The sequence below is a fragment of the Triticum aestivum genome, chromosome 4D, assembly GCF_018294505.1.
Source record: "Triticum aestivum cultivar Chinese Spring chromosome 4D, IWGSC CS RefSeq v2.1, whole genome shotgun sequence".
NCBI lineage: Eukaryota > Viridiplantae > Streptophyta > Magnoliopsida > Poales > Poaceae > Triticum > Triticum aestivum.
The window spans coordinates 434903293-434929937 of record NC_057805.1 but is presented as its reverse complement, the minus strand read 5'-3'; the positions used below and the strand labels follow the sequence as shown (position 1 = coordinate 434929937).

Sequence of the window (26645 nt, the reverse complement as noted above, 5' to 3'; positions counted from 1 at the left end):
CTTCATGAAACAGCAAATCATTTGCTGCTCTAGTAGAGAATCCCAAGGTTGAACCCAAACCCGAGACTAAGTGCTTCTGTAATGAGGGGAACGGTCACTGAAGCAGAACTACCCTAGATATTTGGTAGATGAGAAGGCAGGCAAGGTCGACAGAAGTATATTGGATATACATTATATGAATGTGTACTTTACTAGTACTCCTAGCAGCACCAGGGTATTAGATACCGGTTCGGTTGCTAAGTGTTAGTAACTCGAAATAAAAGCTGCGGAATAAACGGAGACTAGCTAAAGGTGAGATGACGATATGTGTTGGAAGTGTTTCCAAGGTTGATGTGATCAAGCATCGCACGCTCCCTCTACCATCGAGATTGGTGTTAAACCTAAATAATTGTTATTTGGTGTTTGCGTTGAGCATAAACATGATTGGATTATGTTTATCGCAATACGGTTATTCATTTAAGGAGAATAATGGTTACTCTGTTTATTTGAATAATACCTTCAATGGTCTTGCACCTAAAATGAATCTCGATCGCAGTGATACACATGTTCGTGCCAAAAGATATAAAATAGTAATGATAGTACCACATACTTGTGGCACTGCCATTTGAGTCATATTGGTATAGAACGCATGAAGAAGCTCCATGTAGATGGATCTTTGGACTCACTCGTTTTTGAAAAGATTGAGACATGCGAACCATGTCTATTAGTATATATGCATGAAGAAACTCCATGCAGATGGATCGTTTGGACTCACTTAATTTTGAATCACTTGAGACATGCAAATCATACCACATGGGCAAGATGACTGAAAGGCCTCGTTTTCAGTAAGATGGAACAAGAGAGCAACTTGTTGGAAGTAATACATTTGATGTGTGCAGTCCAATGAGTGCTGAGGCACGCAGTGGATATCGATATGTTCTTACTTCACAGATGATTTGAGTAGATGCTGAGAATATTTACTTGATGAAACACAAGTCTGAATTATTGAAAGGTTCAAGTAATTTCAGAGTGAAGTTGAAGATCGTCGTGACAAGAGGATAAAATGTCTATGATATGATCATAGAGATATCTGAGTTACGAGTTTGGCACACAATTAAGACATTGTGGAAAGTGTTTCACAATTAATACCGCCTGGAACACCACAATGTGATGGTGTGTCCGAACATCATAACTGCACCCTATTGGATATGGTGCATACCATGATGTCTCTTTACCACTATCGTTTATGGATTAGGCATTAGAGACAACCGCATTCACTTTAAATAGGGCACCACGCAATTCCGTTGAGACGACACCGTTTAGAGAAACCTAAGTTGTCGTTTCTTAAAAGTTTGGGGCTGCGATGCTTATGTGAAAAAGTTTCAGGCTGATAAGCTCGAACCCAAAGCGGATAAATGCATCTTCATAGAATACCCAAAACAGTTGGGTATACCTCCTGTTTTAGATCTGGAAGTAAACAGGTCCTTTCTCGAGAAAAAGTTTCTCTCGAAAGAATTGAGTGGGAGGATGGTGGAGACTTGATGAGGTTATTGAACCATAACTTCAACTAGTGTGTAGCAGGGCACAGGAAGTTGTTCCTGTGGCACCTACACCAATTGAAGTGGAAGCTTATGATAGTGATCATGAAACTTCGGATCAAGTCACTACCAAACCTCGTAGGTCGATAAGGATGCATACTACTTCAGAGTGGTACGTAATCCTGTCTTGGAAGTCATGTTGCTAGACAACAATGAACCTACGAGCTATGGAGAAGCGATGGTGGGCCCGGATTCCGACGAATGGCTCGAGGCCATGAAATCCGAGAGAGGATCCATGTATAAAAGCAAAGTATAGACTTTGGAAGAAATACTTGATGGTCGTAAGGCTGTTGGGTGCAGATGGATTTTAAAAGGAAGACAGACAATGATGGTAAGTGTCACCATTAAGAAAGCTCGGCTTGTCGTTAAGATGTTTTCCGACAAGTTCAAGGAGTTGACTACGATGAGACTTTCTCACTCGTAGCGATGCTAAGAGTCTGTTGGAATTGTATTAGTAGTTACTGCATTATTTATGAAATCTTGCAGATAGGATATCAAAACATTGTTTCCTCGACGATTTTCTTGAGGAAAGGTTGTATGTGATACAACCAGAAGGTTTTTGTCAATCCTGAAAGATGCTAACAAGTATGCAAAGCTCCAGCAATCCTTCTAAGGACTGGAGTAAGCATCTCGGAGTTGGAATGTACGCTTTGATGAGATGATCAAAGATTTGGGTTTATACAAAGTTTATGAGAAACTTGTATTTCCAAAGAAGTGAGTGGGAGCACTATAGAATTTCTGATGAGTATATGTTGTTGACATATTGTTGATCAGAGATGATGTAGAATTTCTGGAAAGCATACAGGGTTATTTGAAAAGTGTTTTTTTTCATGGAAAACCTGGATTAAGCTACTTGAACATTGAGCATCAAGATCTATAAGGATAGATCAAAAACGCTTAATAGTACTTTCAAATGAATACATACCGTGACAAGATTTTGAAGGAGTTCAAAATAGATCAGCAAAGAAGGAGTTCTTGGCTGTGTTACAAGGTGTGAGTATTGAGTAAGACTCAAGACCTGACCACAGCAGAAGAGAGAGAAAGGACGAAGGTCGTCCCCTATGCTTTAGACGTAGGCTCTACAGTATGCTATGTTGTGTACCGCACATGAAGTGTGCCTTGCCATGAGTTAGTCAAGGGGTACAATAGTGATCCGGGAATGGATCACATGACAGCGGTCGAACTTATCCTTAGTATCTAGTGGACTAAGGAATTTTCTCGATTATGGAGGTGAAAAGGAGTTCGTCGTAAAGGGTTACGTCGATGCAAACTTTGACACTAATCCGGACGACTTTGAGTAGTAAACCAGATTCGTATAGTAGAGCAGTTATTTGAAATAGCTCCAAGTAGCGCGTGGTAGTTGCATCTACAAGATGACATAGATATTCGTAAAGCACACACGGATCTGAAAGGTTTAGACCCGTTGACTAATAACCTCTCTCACAAGCGAGATATGAACAAACCCCATGGGTGTTGGATTCATTACATTCACATGGTGATGTGAACTAGATCATTGACTCTAGTGAACTCTTGGGTATTAATCACATGGCGATGTGAACTAGATTATTGACTCTAGTGCAAGTGGGAGACTGTTAGAAATATGCCCTAGAGGCAATAATAAATTGGTTATTATTATATTTCCTTGTTCAAGATAATCGTTTATTATCCATGCTAAAATTGTATTGATAGGAAACTCAGATACATGTGTGGATACATAGACAACACCATGTCCCTAGTAAGCCTCTAGTTGACTAGCTCGTTGATCAATAGATGGTTACGGTTTCCTGACCATGGACATTGGATGTCGTTGATAACGGGATCACATCATTAGGAGAATGATGTGATGGACAAGACCCAATCCTAAGCCTAGCACAAGATCATGTAGTTCGTTTGCTAAGAGCTTTTCTAATGTCAAGTATCATTTCCTTAGACCATGAGATTGTGCAACTCCCGGATACGTAGGAATGCTTTGGGTGTACCAAACTTCACAACGTAACTGGGTGGCTATAAAGGTGCACTACAAGTATCTCTGAAAGTGTCTGTTCGGTTGGCACGAATCGAGACTGGGATTTGTCACTCCGTGTAAACGGAGAGGTATCTCTGGGCCCACTCGGTAGGACATCATCATAATGTGCACAATGTGACCAAGGAGTTGATCACGGGATGATGTGTTACGGAACGAGTAAAGAGACTTGCCGGTAACGAGATTGAACAAGGTATCGGGATACCGACGATCGAATCTCGGGCAAGTAACATACTGATTGACAAAGGGAATTGAATACGGGATTGATTGAATCCCCGACATCGTGGTTCATCCGATGAGATCATCGTGGAACATGTGGGAGCCAACATGAGTATCCAGATCCCGCTGTTGGTTATTGATCGGAGAACGTCTCGGTCATGTCTGCATGGTTCCCGAACCCGTAGGGTCTACACACTTAAGGTTCGATGACGCTAGGGTTATAGGGAATAGATATACGTGGTTACCGAATGTTGTTCGGAGTCCCGGATGAGATCCCGGACGTCACGAGGAGTTCCGGAATGGTCCGGAGGTAAAGATTTATATATGGGGAGTCCTGTTTTGGTCACCGGAAAAGTTTCGGGTGCTATCGGTAACGTACCGGGACCACCGGGAGGGTCCCGGGGGTCCACCGGGTGGGGCCACCAGCCCTAGAGGGCTGCGTGGGCCAAGTGTGGGAGGGGACCAGCCCCAGGTGAGCTGGTGCGCCCCCCCCCCCCACCAGGGCCCAAGGCGCAGGAGAGGGGGAAAGGGGAACCCCTAGGCTCAGATGGGCCTAAGGCCCACCTAGTGGTGCGCCCCCCTCTCTCCCCCTCTGGCCGCCCCCATAGATGCATCTAGGGCTGGCCGCACCCCTTGGGGGGGAACCCTAGATGGGGGCGCAGCCCCTCCCCCTCCCCTATATATAGTGAGGGTTTTGGGCTGCCATAGAGATGAGTCTCCCTCTCTCTTGGCGCAGCCCTACCCCTCTCCCTCCTCGTCTCTCGCAGTGCTTGGCGAAGCCCTGCTGGAGTGCCACGCTCCTCCATCACCACCATGCCGTTGTGCTGCTGCTGGACGGAGTCTTCCCCAACCTCTCCCTCTCTCCTTGCTGGATCAAGGCGTGGGAGACGTCACCGGGCTGCACGTGTGTTGAACGCGGAGGCGTCGTGGTTCGGCGCTTAGATTGGAATCAACCGCGATCTGAATCGCTACGAGTACGACTCCTTCATCCGCGTTCTTGCAATGCTTCCGCTTAGCGATCTACAATGGTATGTAGATGCTCTACCCTTCCCCTCGGTGCTAGATTACTCCATAGATTGATCTTGGTGATGCGTAGAAAAGTTTGAATTTCTGCTACGTTCCCCAACACATGTCATACTTTGATTCGGCGGTATTGTTGGATGAAGCGGCCTGGACAGACATTACGCATACACTTACGCGAGACTGGTTCTACCGACGTGCCTCGCACACAGGTGGCTGGCGGGTGTCAGTTTCTCCAACTTTAGTTGAATCGAGTGTGGCTACGCCCGGTCCTTGTTGAAGGTTAAAATAACACATACTTGATGAAATATCGTTGTGGTTTTTGATGCGTACGTAAGAACAGTTTTTGCTCAGCCCGTAGGAGCCACGTAAAACTTGCAACAACAAAGTAGAGGACGTCTAACTTGTTTTTGCAGGGCATGTTGTGATGTGATATGGTCAAGACATGATGCTAAATTTTATTGTATGAGATGATCATGTTTTGTAACAGAGTTATCGGCAACTGGCAGGAGCCATATGGTTGTCGCTTTATTGTATGAAATGCAATCGCCATGTAATTGCTTTACTTTATCACTAAGCGGTAGTGATAGTCATAGAAGCAATAGTTGGCGAGACGACAACGATGCTACGATGGAGATCAAGGTGTCACGCCGGTGACGATGGTGATCATGACGGTGCTTTGGAGATGGAGATCAAAGGCACAAGATGATGATGGCCATATCATATCACTTATATTGATTGCATGTGATGTTTATCCTTTATGCATCTTATTTTGCTTAGATCGACGGTAGCATTATAAGATGATCTCTCACTAAATTTCAAGGTACAAGTGTTCTCCCTGAGTATGCACCATTGCGAAAGTTCGTCGTGCCGGGACACCACGTGATGATCGGGTGTGATAAGCTCTACGTTCACATACAACGGGTGCAAGCCAGTTTTGCACACGCAGAATACTCGGGTTAAACATGACGAGCCTAGCATATGCAGATATGGCCTCGGAACACTAAGACCGAAAGGTCGAGCATGAATCATATAGTAGATACGATCAACATAGTGATGTTCACCATTGAATACTACTCCATCTCACGTGATGATCGGACATGGTTTAGTTGACTTGGATCACGTGATCACTTAGATGATTAGAGGGATGTCTATCTAAGTGGGAGTTCTTAAGTAATTTGATTAATTGAACTTTAAATTTATCATGAACTTAGTCTTGGTAGCATTAGCATATCTATGTTGTAGATCAATTGGTCGTGTTTAGCTCCCCTATTTTATTTTTGATATGTTCCTAGAGAAAACTAAGTTGAAAGATGTTAGTAGCAATGATGCGGATTGGATCCGTGATCTGAGCATTATCCTCATTCCTGCACAGAAGAATTATGTCCTTGATGCACCGCTAGGTGACAGACCGATTGCAGGAGCAAATGCAGACGTTATGAACGTTTGGCAAGCTCGATATGATGACTACTTGATAGTTTATTGCACCATGCTTTACGGCTTAGAATCGGGGCTTCAAAGACGTTTTTGAAACACCATGGAGCATATGAGATGTTCCAAGAGTTGAAATTAGTATTTCAGACTCATGCCCATGTCGAAAGGTATGAGACCTTTGACAAGTACTTTGCCTACAAGATGGAGGAGAATAGCTCAGCTAGTGAGCATGTGCTCAGAATGTGTGAGTACTACAATCACTTGAATCAAGTGGGAGTTAATCTTCCAGATAAGATAGTGATTAACAGAGTTCTCTAGTCACTATCACCAAGTTACTAGAACTTCGTGATGAACTATAATATGCAAGGGATAACGGAAACGATTCCCAAGATCTTTGTGATGCTGAAATCGACGAAGGTAGAAATCAAGAAAAGCATCAAGTATTGATGGTTGACAAGACCACTAGTTTCAAGAAAAGGGCAAAGGGAAGAAGGGGAACTTCAAAAAGAACGGCAAACAAGTTGCTGCTCCCGTGAAGAAGCCCAAAGCTAGACCCAAGCCTGAAACTGAGTGCTTCTACTGCAAAGGAAATGGTCACTGGAAGTGGAACTACCCTAGATACTTGGCGGATAAGAAGGATGGCAAAGTGAACAAAGGTATATTGGATATACATGTTATTGATGTATACTTTACTAGTGTTCATAGCAACCCCTCGGCATTTGATACTGGTTTAGTTGCTAAGAGTAGTAACTCGAAACGGGAGTTGTAGAATGAACATAAACTAGTTAAGGGCGAGGTGACGATGTGTGTTGGAAGTAGTTCCAAGATTGATATGATCATCATTGCACTCCCTATAATTTCGGGATTAGTGTTGAACCTAAATAAGTGTTATTTGGTGTTTGCGTTGAGCATGAATATGATTTGATCATGTTTATTGCAATACGGTTATTCATTTAAGTTAGAGAATAATTGTTGTTCTGTTTACATGAATAAAACCTTCTATGGTCATACACCCAATGAAAATGGTTTGTTGGATCTCGATCGTAGTGATACACATATTCATAATATTGAAGCCAAAAGATGCAAAGTTAATAATGATAGTGCAACTTATTTGTGGCACTGCCGTTTAGGTCATATTTGTGTAAAGCGCATCAAGAAACTCCATGCTGATGGGATTTTGGAATCACTTGATTATGAATCATTTGATGCTTGCGAACCATGCCTTATGGGCAAGATGACTAAGACTCCGTTCTCCGAAACAATGGAGCGAGCAACTGACTTATTGGAAATAATACATACTGATGTATGCGATCCGATGAGTGTTGAGGCTCGCGGTGGGTATCGTTATTTTCTCACCTTCACAGATGATTTGAGCAGATATGGGTATATCTACTTGATGAAACATAAGTCTGAAACATTTGAAAAGTTCATATAATTTTAGAGTGAAGTGGAAAATCATCGTAACAAGAAAATAAAGTTTCTATGATCTGATCGTGGAGGAGAATATTTGAGTTACGAGTTTGGTCTTCATTTGAAACAATGCGGAATAGTTTCGCAACTCACGCCACCTGGAACACCATATCGTAATGGTGTGTCCGAACATCGTAACCGTACTTTATTAGATATGGTCCAATCTATGATGTCTCTTACCGATTTACCACTATCGTTTTGGGGTTATGCATTAGAGACAACTGCATTCACGTTAAATAGGGCACCATCTAAATCCGTTGAGACGACACCATATGAACTGTGGTTTGGAAAGAAACCAAAGTTGTCGTTTCTTAAAGTTTAGGGTTGCAATGCTTATGTGAAAAAGTTCCATCCTGATAAGCTCAAACCCAAATCGGAGAATTGTGTCTTCATAGGATACCCAAAGGAGACAGTTGGGTACACCTTATATCACAGATCCGAAGGCAAGACATTCGTTGCTAGGAATGGATCCTTTCTGGAGAAGGAGTTTCTCTCGAAAGAAGTGAGTGGGAGGAAAGTAGAACTTGATGAGGTAATTGTACCTGCTCCCTTATTGGAAAGTAGTTCATCACAGAAATCTGTTCCTGTGACTCCTACACCAATTAGTGAGGAAGCTAATGATGATGATCATGTAACTTCAGATCAAGTTACTACCGAACCTCGTAGGTCAACCAGAGTGAGATCCGCACCAGAGTGGTACGGTAATCCTGTTCTGGAGGTCATGTTACTTGACCATGACGAACCTACGAACTATGAGGAAGCGATGATGAGCCCAGATTCCGTGAAATGGCTTGAGGCCATGAAATTTGAGATGGGATCCATGTATGAGAACAAAGTGTGGGCTTTGGTTGACTTGCCCGATGATCGGCAAGCCATAGAAAATAAATGTATCTTCAAGAGGAAGACGGACGCTGATAGTAGTGTTACTATCTACAAAGCAAGATTTGTCTAAAAAGGTTTTGACAAAGTTCAAGGTGTTGACTACGATGAGATTTTCTCACACGTAGCGATGCTTAAGTCTTTGCGAATGATGTTAGCAAATTGCCACATTTATGAAATCTGGCAAATGGATGTCAAAACTACATTCCTTAATGGTTTTCTTGAAGAAGAGTTGTATATGATGCAACCAGAAGGTTTTGTCGATCCTAAAGGTGCTAACAAAATGTGCAAGCTCCAGCGATCCATCTATGGACTGGTGCAAGCATCTCGGAGTTGGAATATACGCTTTGATGAGTTGATCAAGGCATATAGTTTTATACAGACTTGCGGTGAAGCCTGTATTTACAAGAAAGTGAGTGGGAGCACTACAACATTTCTGATAAATATATGTGAATGACATATTGTTGATCGGAAATAATGTAGAATTTTCTGGAATGCATAAAGGAGTATTTGAAAGGAGTTTTTCAAAGAAAGACCTCGGTGAAGCTACTTACATATTGAGCATCAAGATCTATAGAGATAGATCAAGACGCTTGATAAGTTTTTTTCAATGAGTACATACCTTGACAAGATTTTGAAGTAGTTCAAAATGGAACAGTCAAAGAAAGAGTTCTTGCCTGTGTTACAAGGTGTGAAATTGAGTAAGACTCAAAGCCCGACCACGGTAGAAGATAGAAAGAGAATGAAAGTCATTCCCTATGCCTCAGCCATAGGTTCTATAAAGTATGTCATGCTGTGTACTAGATCTATTGTATACCCTACACTGAGTTTGGCAAGGGAGTACAATAGTGATCTAGTAGTAGATCACTGAACAGCGGGCAAAATTATCCTTAGTGGAATAAGGATATGTTTCTCGATTATGGAGGTGACAAAAGGTTCGTTGTAAAGGGTTACGTCGATGCAAGTTTTGACACTGATCCAGATGACTCTAAGTCTCAATCTGGATACATATTGAAAGTGGGAGCAATTAGCTAAAGTAGCTCAGTGCACAGCATTGTAGACATAGAAATTTGCAAAATACATACGGATCTGAATTTGGCAGGCCCGTTGACTAAAATTCTCTCACAAGCAAAACATGATCACACCTTAGTACTCTTTGGGTGTTAATCACATGGCGATGTGTACTAGATTACTGACTCTAGTAAACCCTTTGAGTGTTGGCCACATGGCGATGTGAACTATGGATATTAATCACATGGTGATGTGAACTATCACTACTAGGGAAAACCTTATACACAGAAATTTAGCAGTAGCGCATGTTAAAAAAGCACGCTGGTGCTAAGTAGCAGTAGCGCGCTGATGTAAACCGCGCTACAGATACAGTTGTAGCAATAGCCCGCCTGAAGATAAAAGCGCTACTACTAAAATTCCCACGGCTTAGCCGATGGGCTACACATAGTAGTAGCGATCTACGTCGAACCGCGCTGCCACTACTTGCTTTGTAGCAGCGCGTTTACGCTGAAAGGCGCTACTGCTAAAGGAAATAAAATTAAATGGAAAGCAAGTAGAAAAGTAAATGAAAATGAAAGAAATTGAAAAAGGTGAAAGGAAAAAAATAAAATGTAAAGAAAAATAAATGAAAAAGGGGGAAAAAGAGAAAGGAATAGCAGAAGCGCGTATCGAGGAACGCGCTGTAGCTAGCTTAGCAGTAGCGCACTTCCTGGAACGCGCTACTGCTACTTCTGACTTAACCGCATGGTTCGTTCTTCCCCACAGCCACTTCCCCCAAATCCAACTCCTCCGTGCTGTCGCCGCCGCCGCCGCCCATCGGCCGCCGCGCGCTCTCCCATCGCTCTCCGCACACCCTCGATGCCACCCTAGACCCCAGATTCGATGCCGCCCCCGACCCCGACCTCGAAGCCGCCCCCAACCTCGACGCCGCCCCCGCCCCTGACCTCGACGCCGCCCTCCGCCGCGCGCCCGAGTCCCGACCCCGACCTTGACGCCGCCTGCCCCTCCCTCGCCGCAGGCACCCGAGGTGAGCACGCCTGCTCCTCCCCCTCCCCTACCTCTGCCTAGGGTTCTTCAAATTTTACTTGCATCAAATTAGTTAGGGTTCATCTATGGGTGGAAACGAATCGAATGCGGATGTTATCGGATACGGATGCGGCTCGGATGTTTTCTTAGATGATGAATAAACACTATTGTAATGCATAATAAAACGAGTAAAATTTGACCACTTATTCCACTTTTAAGTTGGATACTTGGAATATCCGCTACCACTTTCCACCCCTAGGTTCATCAAATTACATGGTAATTAGGGCAGTAGTTCCTAGGTACTAATTAGTTAGTAAGAACTAGGTACTAATTAGGTACTAGTTTATTTTTATTTATAGTAAGTTTATTTTTAGTAAGAACTAGTTGAATTAATAGAACTAGTTGAACATGTCACATTTGTTGTTATTTTTTTAGTTAAAGCAATTTTTCCCGCATCGACGTCGACGATGCCTATCCCGCATCCTCGTCGTCGACTCTGCGGAGGACACCTGCTTGACCAGATGGGCCATGTCCGGGACTGGGCTCCGCCGGGATGGTACTGGGAGGCGCTACCTACCGGGGGTGCAGGTTGGTGAGGAGCCAGCCCATCATTGACCCGAACCTTCTTTGGTGGCGGTCGCCTGGGCCAGTGATGGTGCAGAGGCTTGAGGACCCCGCGGAGGTGGTACGTCACCGTGTCAGCGAGGAGGACACGCACGTCCGTCGCTACTTGTTTGCGTTGGAGCACAGGTTCTCCAGTACCTGGCAGGTTCTCCAGGGATCTCACTGGAGCTATGATCCTGTGATGGTTCCTTCTCTTTGCGTGTCCACCGCCCGTGCCGATACCCGTCGTGCGCTAGGGTTTTAGTTGTATTAGTGATGTTATATGTATGATACTATTCGGGATGTATTAGTGATAATATTCAATGATGTACGGACGCATGAGATGATTTACTTTTGCTTATTGAATTCATGCTAATTTGAATACTTATTTATTTTACGATTTGGTTTTGCTTATTGAATGCTCATGTCAATATGAGTCCTATAAGATATTTTGAAATGTATATCTTGTGTTGCTCAAATAGGATATGTGCTTGCCCAAGTGGTCGGTCATGTTTGCTGGTTACACCTCCGAGTGGCCTATGTTTTGCCGGAGTGTTGATTCATTTCCGTTCCGGCAAATTTCAGGCGCTCGATATGTCCTATTTTAGCAAAGGTCATACCGGATTTTTTCGTGAATTTTGGCATGACTTGTGCCAGAATATGTAGGAAATATCGAGTGCCCCGGATTTGTGTGTTGAGTATCCTGGTAGTTGCCTTCGATCGATTTTCAATTAATGTTTCAACTATGAACATAGGAAATGTCTGACGACGAAAAGGATTTTGGTATTTGCGAATACTGCGAAGACAAGCACGGCCTGTGCGACAGAATCTTCCTAGATGATGATAGGCGCTTCAGCATCAAGCTGGATGAGAACTTCGAAGTGGATACTGACGGTGTCCTGGACTAGGGGTACTCACCACGTCGTCTCCCGACCAGGTGGATCGGGCCGAGGACCCCCGTGGCGGTTCTATCATGGGCCACTTTGGACAGCCCATGCCGCATACGAGGAAGATTCCACAAGACTTGGCGCCCAAGACGAGGACTCTCCTAAACCCTAGGCCTCCGGTGTGTTATATAAACCGAGGCCAGGCTAGTCAATAGACAATCTGAGATTCATCATTACAATCTCGTAGTAGATACATGTAATCTATACTACACCCCATATGAAAACAATCAAAAGCAGCATGTAGGGTATTATCTCTTCGAGAGAGCCCGGAGCTGGGTAAAATCCCGTGTCCATGTTACCATCGCTCCAAGACGCCTAGCTTAGGACCCCTACTACGAGATACGCCGGATATAGAACCGACATTGGTGCTTTCATTGAGAGCCTGCTGGGTGATCGCCACAGATCGATGAGATGATCAGGTTATATTTTTTCAGTTAGATCTGTTTCATGCAAATCCTTCTTTTTACAGATTACTGCTACTGCTATTTGCTAGTTTATTCGCAGAACGGAGTCTCGCTGTAGTACGAGATTCGGCGGAATATTTTAATGGCGTGCCGGATGGACGACGCCAAAACACCGGATTAGGTGTGGGCGTTGTTGCCACCGTGGTTGTTCCATGATCCTGCAGCCGTACACAGTACGACAGCAAATCCGGTCTCCAATGACCGTGCCGCCCAGGAAGTCTTTCTTCTCCTTCTTTAAATCAAGTGTTAAGGCGTGAGCCATTACTTTGTATTAAATATGCTCAGAGCATGCACTCCCGTACCATACTAATAGTACTAATCTTGAACACGTTTTCAAGGATCGGTTGGTGGACAGTGCGGCTAGCTTTGTATTGCCTGACACCATGGAAACCTTTTTTCACAGCGCAATCATTATCGGACCGCCGACGTCTTCCTCCCGTGGATTTTCTTTCCGGATCGAAATTGACCATCGTGTTCTGATGGGATATCGACTGACGACACAGTTATATATGTATCTTTTTTTAATGAATTGTTACTACTTTCTAGCATAATTCTGTTTGCAGGTAGGTCGGAGGAAAGGCCATGTAATGTTCCGTACATGGCCAAGATGATCTGCAAAATTCAGAAATCAACCTTGGACCTTGGTAAAATCCATCAGGGCACACCAGCAAAGCGGCAACAAACTCGAAGCACATCCAGCTATCCATCCTGAGACCGTCTACGTGGCCGCAACCTTGACGGCCCTATCTGGAAATAAAGTCACAGGAGGGGATAATCCATGCGCTAGCCCCGTAACCGAGCTAGCAAAGTAAAAGCATAACCATGAATATACTAGCAAGGGAAGTACTACTTGTGCTAAATTGGGCACGTTTGCCATACCTAATTGATAGATATACTGCCTTTTTGTTAGGCTGTACTAATCCATCTTGGATTACTAATTCAATATTCCCTTTTTTGGTCATTGTTGCCACCACGCAATGATCATTAGCTCCGGCTTAATCAGCTTCTCAGGGGCGCACGTGCAACAACGCATGCATGGAGTGGCGGCAGCACGTCCCGAGCGATCACATGGAAACGACAACCTCCGAACACACATCAGGGAGATTTGTTTCTTCCCTTTTTATTATTATTAAATACCTCACACTATCGCACGAGGACCAAAAAGTTTGCTATCTTATCGGTCACTGGCATCATACAAGGGAGATCCAATCGCTGTCTCTTTTCCTTGTTATTTAATTAAGACAGTACATGCTTTTTGTTAATCATCTCTCTCTCTCTCTCGTGCACTTCTCATGTGCTACTAATTGCTAGCTCGGCCTATGTCCGCCTAACAGAAGCAAATCCGTGAACATCCACATGTGTCTTTTCGGATTGCTACAACAAATAAACCAGGTGCTATTAATCCTAGTAATTTTTGCTTGCTTGGGTTTATTTTCTCGAGGAATTATTACTCTGCTTTGTTCCATGATCTGTACACAGGTCCATCGAATGATGGCCGCATTAACGATGACTACATGATGATTCGGTAATCGACTTCGACTGCGTCACGCGGTCACTTCGGCAAGCCGACGTCGTTGTCCCAATCGGCATAAATCGGCTCACGTGATCACCTTGTTGGTCGAATTGCCATACCGACATGTCCGGTTGCCTCGGGGACTTCGACATCACTGAGAGAGCTCTACCTCATTGAGTGTTCGGCACACGGGCCATATTTCTTTTATTACCCACTTTGCATAAATTATTTATTATGCTATGATTTATTATTATTATTATTACTGCTATCTCCGGCTTGCACTATTTTTTGTGCATAGATAAATGATCCGGGTTGGGCAACGTTGTCACCTCGGCGTACCAACGTACCACGTCACCTCGGCTGGAGGGGGCTTCGTCATCACTTCATTAACCCACGCCGGAGACTTCGGCGTCATACTGCCGGCCTGCTCCGTCGCCTCGGTCGGACTGGGGGTTCCACCTCGCCACATTGGTCGCGCTATGTCGCCACTTCGGAGTGCCGAGCTCTTCGCTCCGCCTCCTGGGGACCGGCTATGGGGCTGGGACCTCGTCCCGAAGTAAGCTCGGACCGCACCTCGACACCGAGCACATTAACCAGCTAAGTAGCTTCCATGCTCAATTTTTTTAAATTTTGTTCGGTTTGACCAAGCATTATACTTTTCGGCAAAAAATTGTTTTTGAAAAAGTTCCTTGTCAAAACTTTGTTTGTGACACACAAATTCAAATATCCCGTTTACTTGGGGGCTTCCTTTATGAAGCCTTTCCTCTTGCATATGATTATACTTGTACGGCTTTGTTCCTTGTTCGTGTATTACACCACAATATGCACCATGTTGACTTAAGTGTTCCGCCAGCTGGGTTGCCTTGCTCCTGTGTTTACCCCTACGTTCCCGATTGTTCGGCTAGGGAGTAAAGGGAGTGTCGGTGTCAAAACCGGCGGATCTCGTGTAGGGGTCCCGAACTGTGCATTTAGGATCGATGGTAACAGGAGACGGGGGACACGATGTTTACCCAGGTTCGGGCCCTCTTTATGGAGGTAATACCCTACTTCCTGCTTGATTGATCTTGATGAATATGAGTGTTACAAGAGTTGATCTACCACGAGATCGTAATGGCTAAACCCTAGAAGTCTAGCCTGTATGACTATGGTAATGTGTACCTATCCTTTCCGGACTACCTCCTCCGGTTTATATAGGCACCGGAGGGATCTAGGGTTTACATATTGTCGGTTACATAAGAAGGAATCTTCATAGTCGGTCGCCAAGCTGCCTTCCATGCCAAGGAGAGTCCAATCCAGACACGGGTACAGTCTTCGGCTTTCATGTCTTCATAGCCCATCAGTCCGGCCCATGGATAACAGGCCGGACGCCCGAGGACCCCTTAGTCCAGGACTCCCTCAGTAGCCCCTGAACCTGGCTTCAATGACGAGGAGTCCGGCGTGCAGATTGTCTTCGGCATTGCAAGGCCGGTTCCCCTTTTTCCGAACTCAAAGATAGTCTTCGGATGCGATGATAGTATCCGGACCTGTTACACACACCATACACAACTGCAGAGAGAATATATTTTTACACGAGTCTAATCTACTGACAGCTTTTTACAACATGACATCACGTCTGTCCGGTTATAATTTTGAACCGTTTTTTGTCTGCCGCTCCACGTTTCGAGACGCGGTTGCCATTGGCACGTCTTGTCGAAGCAGGGATCGTGTCCCCTTATTGCGGGATTCTCATCAATGCGGGCGTGGGTGACCCAATCGTGCCGTTTGCACAGCCCTTGGGAATAGGCGAGTTTAAGGCGAGTGGGGAGGCGCTTGATATTCATGGCCTTTATAAGGAGATAAGGATTCCCTTTCTTCACCCACACCTCGGTTCCTCCTTAGCCCTTCCGTCCCTGAGCTCCAGCGCCCAAGCTTTAGCTTTTCCTCGTCCGAGAAAGCACTCCAAATATGTCCGGATCCGGAGCTGGAGGCAAGTGGATGGCCTCCTCTGTCAAGAAGAAGGATATCAAGGAGCTCCGGGAGGCCGGATATCTGGCCAAGGAGATTGCTCATCGACTCCCGGCCAAGGGACAGATCGTCCCTACTCCAGAGCCCCACGAGAGGGTTGTGTTTCTTACACATTTCGTCCGCGGGTTGGGGTTCCCTCTTCACCCATTCGTCCGTGGACTGATGTTTTACTACGGGCTGGATTTCCATGACCTGGCCCCCAACTTCATTGTCAACATCACGACATTCATTGTCGTGTGCGAGGCCTATCTCCGCATCCCACCTCATTTCGACCTATGGCTGAAGACCTTCAATGTAAAACCGAAGGTGGTGAGCGTCCAGCAAGCAGAGTGCGGAGGCACCATGGTGGGCAAGATGCCCAACGTCACCTGGCCCGAAGGTTCATTCGCGGAGACGGTGAAGGGGTGGCAATCGAGGTGGTTTTACATCACCGAGCCGCGCGACGCCGACTGGGCGGCGGCCCCCGAATTCCGATCTGGAATCCCGATGCGGCTCACCTCCTGGCAAGAGAGGGCCTAACCTGGGGTCCCTCAGACGAGCTGACCGGGCTCCAAACGTGCGTCCAGAACATGATAGACAGGAAAATCAAACTTGCCAACGTGATCCAGGTCATGCTCATTCGTCGGGTCCTTCCGTGCCAACGCCGGACTTGCTACCTGTGGGAATACGATCCGGCCAAGCACCAGACGCTACCAGATGTCTTCGGCACGACGCACGAAGACATCTGGAAAGTGCTCTTCAAGGCCGGCGAGACGCCACCGCCCACGACCGAGGATCGCAGGCTTAGATTAAAACGTCAGGCTAATCCGGTAAGTTCTTTCATGTTTTCAAGGTATACCCTTTACTAGCGTACTTTGAGGGGAAGCCTAAGCTTTCCTATCCATGTTTCAGGCCTGGATCAAGGTAGCAGAGGGAAGTAACTGTCCGGCTCCGCTGCCCGAGGACCAAGAATTCCCGCTACTGACGAGAATGTTGTTTCCGGCACCTTACGAGGTGCCAGAGAAAACGGCCAAGAAAGCGGCCAAAGGGGCCAAGAAGGGTCCTTGCCAAAAAGGCGCTCCGGACGTGACGTCCGAAGACGAGACTTCCTCTTCGTCCGCTGACGACGACGATGAAGAGGAAGAAGAAAACGACCCCCATCTGAAGTGGGGAGGAAGAAGAGAGCGGCCCCCACAAATCCGGAGGCGAAAGCACCTAAGAGGGTTAAAGGCTCCCTCGCGGATAACTCCGCGTGGGATGTTGATAGCAGTCCGGAGCGACCTCGCCGTACCAAGCCTCGGACCGCCTCGTAAGTATCAGAGTCTGAAAACGTCTGGCCTTCCCGGCTTGTAATATTGATATATCTTAAGCCTTGTCACTGCAGTCCGGCAAGCGATGGCTCCCCGCGATCCTCGACAGAGGGATCGCTAGACTCGAAGGAGATGGCTAGCATGTCTCCGCCACCTGCTCATTCCATCTCTCCCAAGGGTGATGACGAGGTGGTGTCGTAAAGGACCTTACCTGACCGGGGGGAGTTTCCGGAGATCGTCGGGGCGGCGCCCCAGGATGATTCCTCAGCCGCTGGGCACATGGGGGAAGAAGCCCCTATGGGGACTGGTGACGGGGGCCGAGTTCCCTTCGGACCTCAGCCGGATACCATTCCGGAGATCTACGTGGCTCCGGAGTCCAGCGAACGGCATTCCCTAAAAGGAGGGAATGTGCCAGTTCCGCCGGTGACCTCTGTCCAACCAGAGGCACCGGATAATCTTCTAGAGGTGCTACAAGGCGCCTCTATTGTGGATGAATACCGTGCCCTTATGGGCACGGTAATAGAGAAGGTTCAGTTCGTCAGAAGCGGACTGACCGAAGCCTGCACTAGCCTTCTAACGGGCTTTGAGGTAAGTAATGTGGTTGTAGGAAGAATATCACAGTATAGACAGTAGCCCCTGATGCTCTGTTTGGTGTTCGAGAAGAAAAGGCTGAACAGAGGATCAAGAATAAATATCGCAGGAGTCTAACATAAATTGTCTATGTGAATAAGCAGGTATCGCTGCAGGCTACCACCGCTCATGTTGCGGAGGTCTCCGGAATGAAGCAGAAACTGGAGCGGGCCGAGGAGGAGCTTGGCCTCGTGAAGAAGCAGCTGGAGGATAGCCAAGGTATGCAGTAACCTGCGGGTATATTTTAAGAAAACACGAATAGTCCGTCCGGACTAAAGTGTCATAAATTTTATTAGGGGCCACGACCGAGGTGGCAGCCCTCAAGAAGGTGTTAGGCGAGGCCGAGGACAAAGCGGCCAAGGAACACGCCGCACGCGAGAAGCACGAGGCCCAGAAAAATAGACTTGGATTTCATGGGTTTCTTAATGACTAGTCGTTCGTTTGAAGCCTTTAGCGAGGCGCAGCAAGAGCTCCACGACGCGGTCAAGAGATTTGAGTCCTTGGAGCGCGATTGTAAGGCGCAAGAGTCCGAACTGGCGAAGGCCCGCCAGAGCGCACAGGATGCACGAGCCAAAGCCCAGAACACCCTCCAGGAAATTCAGGCGGCCAAGAAGATTGCGGCGGGTAAGTCTTTCACCCTGCAAAGCAAGTATGTAGAAGAAACATTCCTTGTACTTATCCGAATTTGGGTTTTCCAGGGGCGTTCGTGGATCTGCCGCGCAGTATACACTACAAGAAATATGTCAACTAGTGACCTTCTATAAGTGACCCTGGAAGAATTGGTCATAGATCTATGAACATTTCAGACCAATTGGTCAAAAGCTGTTCGGGGGGGCTCCAAACCCTAAACTATAACGACCATTTTGGTCAGAAAGGTCGTAATTTCCTTACACGAAATGGTCATAAAGCAGATAGCACTGGTCCGCTGCCTTATTTCTAGCTGATCACGACCAATATAGATGGTCATAACCTTGTAAATTGTGGTGGGTTGCTATGACTAGGCGCCACCTCATCAGTTTTGCCTATGTGTCATGTCCATGTGGCAATTTTTGCCCCAGGTTGTGAAGCAACCTATATTTCTGTCATTCCCAAAATTCCCAAAAAAATCTCATAAATTCTTTGGGTCATATCTTCATTAAATATGTAAAAAAAACCTTCCTTGACTAGTTCAAAAATAATTCAACAATATTCATTTTCCTATTCTGTTCGGAACAACACTTTGTGAAGGAAGTACCACTTTGGCATGTCCAAATAGTATCCATTTTCTACGGTGCTTTCCTATGCCCAAATAACCATCCTCCACCAAATGCCAGCTCAATCCATTCATTATTTTGAGCCCAGCTTCAACATTCGTATTTATGTCCAGTGTGGTACTTTGCAAAGCAAGTACCACCTAGGCTCCTCCTTTTGAGCTGAAAATTTGTAAAGACGGTCTTCTTAGTAACTGATCATCCTCAGCCAAAACTCACGCCCATTAGCCATGTACATTTCCCGTACCGCTAATCAAACACTTGGCTGCTAATTCATGTTTGAGCATCGATCGGTCTCCTTGTGAGAATCTTATGTTGTAATTTTCTTCCTAGCACCTACCCGGGGAGTGCCCAACCCACTAGACATGCCTAGGCCGCCCAGAACACATGGCAACGCCACGGTCACGCGGTGACCACGCGGCGGGCATGCGAGTTTACGCGCTCTAGAGTTGGGGCCCTCGGCCACCGCCCAAACCTCGACTTATCGCCACCAAACCATGTATTTATGATTAAATAGGTACTTATGTAACTAGAAATGATTTTTGGAAAAACTAAATAGCAAACTATGAGGCAGCTGCAGTTCAAATTTGCCCGCTTCCACCTGAATCGGCGGAAATTTGTCTTTTTCACGATAGGTGGATCAAAACTTTTTACACCCAACCATTTTGTCAATTGTGCATTAAATATGTCCTAGTATTTTAGAAAATTGATTTGGTCCAGTTTTGCAACAATTATTTGGGAGGTCCTCATAAAAAAACCTCCTTTTGGGCACTCGAAAAATGGAAAATGGTTTTTTGTCCAAAGAAAATGAAAACTTCCTTAGGAAACATTGTTTGCCATTCCAATATGCACCCTTGTGCACAATATGAGATCATTTGAACAAACTATGCCATGAATGTGGCCATAAGATTGATCATTTGGCTTGAAAGCCATTGATCTCCACACGTGATAGCTCGTTTTTGAGAACACTTTTTTAAAATAATTGCCGTATTACAAGTTTGTTATTTTTCCTGGGAACTTGGCCATATATAATGACACAATGCGAAGGTTTCCCAATTATTTGATTTTTTTGAATTTTTTATGCCCGTTTCAAATTGCGGTCAAAACGGCGGGAATGACCGTTCCTAGCTAGTGGTTGAATCTTGGAATTTTTTTGGTGTTTATCTGATTAAATAGATACTTATGTACCTAGAAATGATTTTTGGAAAAAAATAAAGAGCAAACTACAAGGCAGCTACAGTTCAAATTTGACCCGCTTCTAACTAAATCGGTGGAAATTTGTCTTTTTCACGAGTGGTGGATCAAATTTTTTTACACCCAACCATTTGGTCAGTTGTGCATTAAATATGGCCTAGTATTTTAGAAAAATGATTTGGTCCAATTTTGCAACAATTATTTGGGAGGTCCTTCACAAAAAAACCTCCTTTTGGGTACTCGAAAAATGGAAAATGGTTTTTTCGTCCAAAGAAAATGAAAACTTCCTTAGGCAACATTGTTTGCCATTCCAATATGCACCCTTGTGCACAATATGAGATCATTTGAACAAACTATGCCATGAGTGTGACCATAAGATTGATCATTTGGCTTTCTCCACACGTGATAGCTCGTTTCTGAGAACACTTTTTTAAAATAATTGCCGTATTACAAGTTTATTATTCTTTATGGGAACTTGGCCACATATAATGACACAATGCGAAGGTTTCCCAATTATTTGATTTTTTTTGAATTTTTATGCCCGTTTCAAAATGCGGTCAAAACGGCGGGAATGACCGTTCCTAGCTAGTGGTTGAATCTTGGATTTTTTTTGGTGTTTTTCTGATTAAATAGATACTTATGTACCTATAAATGATTTTTGGAAAAAATAAAGAGCAAACTATAAGGCAGCTATAGTTCAAATTTGACCCGCTTCCACCTGAATCGGCGAAAATTTGTCTTTTTCACGAGAGGTGGATCAGAACTTTTTACACCCAACCATTTGGTCAATTGTGCATTAAATATGGCCTAGTATTTAAAAAAAATGATTTGGTCCAATTTTGCAACAATTATTTGGTAGGTTCTTAAAAAAAAACCTCCTTTTGGGCACTCGAAAAATGGAAAACGGGTATTTTGTGGAACGAAAATGAAAACTCCCCAGATCAACATTGTTTGTCATCACAAGATACACACATGTGCACAATATTATTTCTTTTTAACAAACTATAAGTGGTTACTATGTTGAATGTTTGCCCTAAATAAAAGGATAAAAACTACAAGAGAAACATAAGACGAATTCTGATTGGTGGAATCCGTTGTGGCATGGATCGATGACGTGGCAAACATCCATCCATCCATCCACCCATACATCCACCCATCCGTCCATCCAACCCACTGCAGCATATCTCTCTCACACACGCGCGTGAACCCTAGCCAATCCAGATCCCTCCCCGCCCCCACTCCTCTCCCCCGATCCAGATCCCTCCGGCGGAGCTCGTCGCCGTTCCCCACGCCCTCCTCCTCTCGCCCCTCCCCTTCCCACTCCCCACAGCGACGGTCGACGGCCTCACCGCGGCGCAAAATCCCCCACCACCATGAAGCCAGCGAGGATGTTCCCGTGCCGGCCGCTGGTGTCCCCGCCGCTACCGCGGGCCCTCGCCGCCGCGCCGCACGTCTCCGTGCGGCGGCTGCCATGGCCATCGACGTTGCTGCGCGTGGTGCGGTGCATGGCCAAGGAGCGGCGGGTGCGGATGGTGGCGAAGCAGATCCAGCGGGAGCTGGCGGACATGTTGACCCGCGACCCCGTCATGCAGCGCGCCGTCCTCCCCGAGGCCGCCCTCGGCGCCGACCACTACCTCTCCTCCCTCACCACCGTCGCCGACCTCGAGCTCTCCAACGACCTCCAGGTCACGCCCGGGCCCTCCCTCGAAACGATGCAGCTGCGCTGCAATCTGGGATGCTGAGTTCCTTGTCTCTGCTCCGGTCTGTGTCTGCAGGTGTGCAAGGTGTATGTGTCCGTGTTCGGGGACGAGAGGGGGAAGAAGGTGGCCATGGCCGGGCTCAAGGACTAGACCAAGTACGTCAGGAGCCAGATTGGCAAGCGGATGAAGCTGCGCCTCACGCCCGAGATACGGTTCATCGAAGACGAGTCCATGCAGCGCGGAAGCAGGGTATGCTTGATTCTGTTTTTGTCAGACATTGGCGTGTTACGAAGTGCAATGTTTGTTCCTCTGTTGCCAAAAACATACTCATCTAGCTGCACCATCACCACGAGCTTTCACCCCTTTTTCATTTTTCACTAGTTCATGGTCAGACCTTATTCAGTATTGCCTGCTAGTATTTGTTACTACTACCATCGTTGCTGCTGCAGAGCAGAGTTATCGACACCATGTTTCTTTAAATTCGTTTGCCTGAACATATATTTGATACATGATCCACAATACTGTCTTCTGCGCTTGTTGTAAAATACTTATCTTAACTGATCTTTTCTCTTCCCTTGCAATTCGCATGCTGTACTTGGCAGACACTTGCTTCTCTGTTTACATTTTGTACTGTATTTGCAGTTAACTATAATGTGAAAACTAGAGTCATCATTTCCTTGTTATATGGATAAGAATCGATGTATATGTTTTGTCGATAATATATTAGATCTGTACTTCTCTGTAGAATGGAAAGTAGCTCAAAAGTTGGAAATGCTTCAGGTTTCGTATAGCTCAGAGTCTGTAGAATGGACATTTTAATCTGTTGTAGGATCTATATTATTACCACAAAGAATCATCACATAGAACATTTTTCACATTTTTCTCATATGTACCAGGAAGATCTTTGTCTAACCGATTCACCTCTGCAGATTCTTACTATACTGGACAAACTAAAGGAGCAAAGGGAGCAGAGAGAAGGATGTTCCCGTGCCGGCCGCTGGTGTTACCGCCGCTGCCGCGCGCCCTCGCCGCCGCGGCGCCCGTCTCCGTGCGGCGGCTGCCGTGGCCGTCGACGTCGCTGCGCGTGGTGCGGTGCATGGCCAAGGAGCGGCGGGTGCGGATGGTGGCGAAGCAGATCCAGCGGCGGGTGCGGGTGAGGACATGATTCAAATTCGGAAGCCTCTCGAGAATGCGTGAAGAAGAGCAATGGCCAGATCCTCGCCTTCAACGAGGTGAGCTCTTCTTCCACGATCATTTGAGTTTACTCCGTGGTTGAATCGTAGCATTGAATAGTCGCTCGTTACTGCAGTCGATATTAACAAGTGCAGTCCTCGTGTCATGGATAGCATAACCCACATGTGTCACACCAGATTGATTTCGATGGTTTAACATAACAAGTACAACAAGGAGATAGTTTTGTTTTCACTGTGCTAGTCCTAAACCTGACTGCAAAGCACTGTACGTAGGCACTGAAAGGTAGCTGGAAGTCTTTTATGGGAGTATATACTTCTTTTATCTATTATGGGAGTATATACTTAATAGACAGAATAAAGAGAAGAGAGTGTACTTAAACAACACTTCTTTTATGGGAGTATATACTTGTATCATACAATAGCATCAGCTCATGCATTTTCAATTCCTTGCCTAGGCGATACCGAATTGTTCTGTTCATATTTGTGGTGATTCTCGTACAGAGATGTATTTCTCTTTGATTTATGCCTACAGAAGCTGCATGTAGAATTGTGGTCTCTTACCTTTTTCATAGAAAGTAAAAGGGAAAAGGTTAATTTTATCTATTAACATGGCCATACTAGAAGGTTAATTTTTTTAATCAGATATCAAGGGTAATTTGAGTTATTCGTCATCTCCAAAATCTAAACTGCTGTAGTTCTGCTGACCAACCCGCGTGTTTCACTTCAGGTGTGAGGAGGAGCCTGTGGCTGAGACTGCATCAGGACAGATACTGCAACCCATCACAGCGAGTTCCTCGGCCTCTGTTACGGCCGATGCAGCAGTTACTCAGGACACCATTCATGCCTCGCTTCCACTTCTACATTTTCTTTCTCTATTCTAGTTACTTATGTGATTTATTCATGTAGAATCTCTACTTTATGCCAATAGCTGCCTGTACCATTGTTCTACTATCTGTGTGATGCTGAACAACATGCTCTTAATCTGTTGCTAAATTCTGTGTACTTGTGACGTAGCTGACATGTAGAATCTCTACTTAATATGCCAATAGCTGACATGTATTATGTGCCAATATGCCAATTGTTGCTGCTGTATTCTGTGTACTTGTGATGTACTCTGTAGCTGACATGTGGAATCTCTACTTAATATGCCAATAGCTGACATGTAGAATCTCTACTTAATATGTTCTACCAGTATTATGTGCTTTCTATCCTGCAATGTTATCGGGGTACTGCAATTGTTGCTGCTGTATTCTGATTACTTGTTGTGACTGGTATTGAGAGATTTTGGTGGTTGCTTTGAGTATATTTAACTTGGAGTTCTCCAGTACTCCTAGATTTGCTACTCAAAAAAAATTTGAGTACTTTCACTGGAAAGGAGTGAAATACTCCTCGTACTTGCATAGGTTTAAAAATTACTTGCGTAGGTTTAAAAATACTCCTGGTACTTGTGATGAAACCAACAAGCAACTTGCTAACCTCTTTCAGTGTTCAATCAAATTTTCATTCTTAAATTTTAGTGTTCAATTTCAGATTATACAGACTGGAAGTGTATGTTGTTCTTTTTCTTTTTTGAACTAAACTAGAAGTAGGAATTCATTTTATAGGGTTAGTGTTGTAAATTGTGGATGCTTCCTTTTTGTTATTGGCTTATTGCTTGCTTGATTTGGGACATCTACAACTGAAATTATTATGATGCCATATTTTTTATATTACTCCATGCTCACCAAGTTATTGAGTTGAAGTTGTCGTTGTTTGCTGTCAAGATTTGCTTAGCCTGAATACATGGTTATGTTTTGTGTACTGTTGTCCTGATGTTGAGCTGTTCAATTTCACTGTTGTACTGCTATCAAGATCCTGCTGTACTGCTGTTCAGTTTCAGTTAAATTTCAGTACTGTTGGAGTAAATTTCACTGTTCGATGATTGTACTCCAGTGTTCAATTTCGCTGTTCAATGATTGTACTCCAGTGTTCAATTTCCTGATTGATTAAATTTCAATGTTCAATTTCAGTGAAAACAGTACATGTACCAGCGGCAGCAGCTCCTGTGGTAGCGGCGGTAGCACCTGGGCAGGCGTGGAACAGCCTGGGCTTGGAATGGCCTGAGCGCGGGCCAGGAGGAGCCCCTGCATGTGGGCGGCAGCAGAGCACGCCTGGGCGGAGGCAGCGCCTACTCTACTTTCTTGGCTACTACAGTGATGCATGCACCGGTGAAGCACGCACACATGCTTGCCTGGCCGCATGTATCTTCATTGCTGCGAACATCATCTAGATGTACGACAAATGTCCCACCTCTGTGTGTCGTTTTGCTCCTCTTCTTCTTGCATCCGAGAAAATTGGTGCTTAATATGCTATTGATTTACAATGTCTGTTCGTTATCACCAAGTCTAAACTGTGGCTTTGATTTTTCTTGATACTTAGGACAAGCTACAAGCTCCCAGCGCGTCTGATCCAGGGTGCGTTAGGGCCAACCTGTTACGGAAGATGGCCATGCTCATGAGCCCCTCTGGATCAAAATAGGTATTCCTTTCTGCTTCTTTGGATTCACTCATATTTTGCCTCCTGGATTGATGGATTTGTCCTATGGTACTATAATTGTAAAGTCTGGTCCTAATTTACTTTCTGTAATTTTGAGGCTTTATTAAGCCCTTGGTGTTGATTGAGCGTTTGCTGCTCTAATGTTCATGAAGTCCGTTGTTATATACCTCTCATTGTAGGATGGCAAATTGTGACAGCTGGAGCATGTCTCATAAGAGAGAGCAATGAAATCCATTGTATTGTTCCGTCAAAAGAAAAGTACATTGTACTGTTATGATAGTAGCAGATGTTTCGTCATTTTCTTATTGTATATTCCCTTCGTTCCTGCTATATTCCTGTGTAAGGAAATGTATTCCTGAGATGATTTTTTTGTGTTATGTAAACTTGGGAGATGTGTTATGTGATGTGATATGATGGTTGACTTGAATTTGACCTGGAGTTTTCCTAATTTGAATGAAATAATGTTGGATGTATGTGTGTGATTGGGCTAAAGTCTGCTTGGGCCAAATTGGGCAAATAATTGGGCCAAAAAAGGCGACATCCCAACAAGCATCGAACAATTTAAAAAATGAAATCAAAAGTCTTACAAAAAAAGAAATGGACTGCAAAAAGGCCGAGGGCCAAAAAAAATGCATGAATCCCCAAAACTAAAAAGGCCGAATTA

General features: G+C 45.0%; 1 pseudogene; it reads left to right on the top strand.

Moving 5' to 3' along the window:
• Window positions 1–21737: 21737 nt before the first annotated feature.
• On the top strand, window positions 21738–26408 carry LOC123098414 (probable ribosome-binding factor A, chloroplastic; annotated as a pseudogene).
• The last annotated feature ends 237 nt before the right edge of the window (window positions 26409–26645 follow it).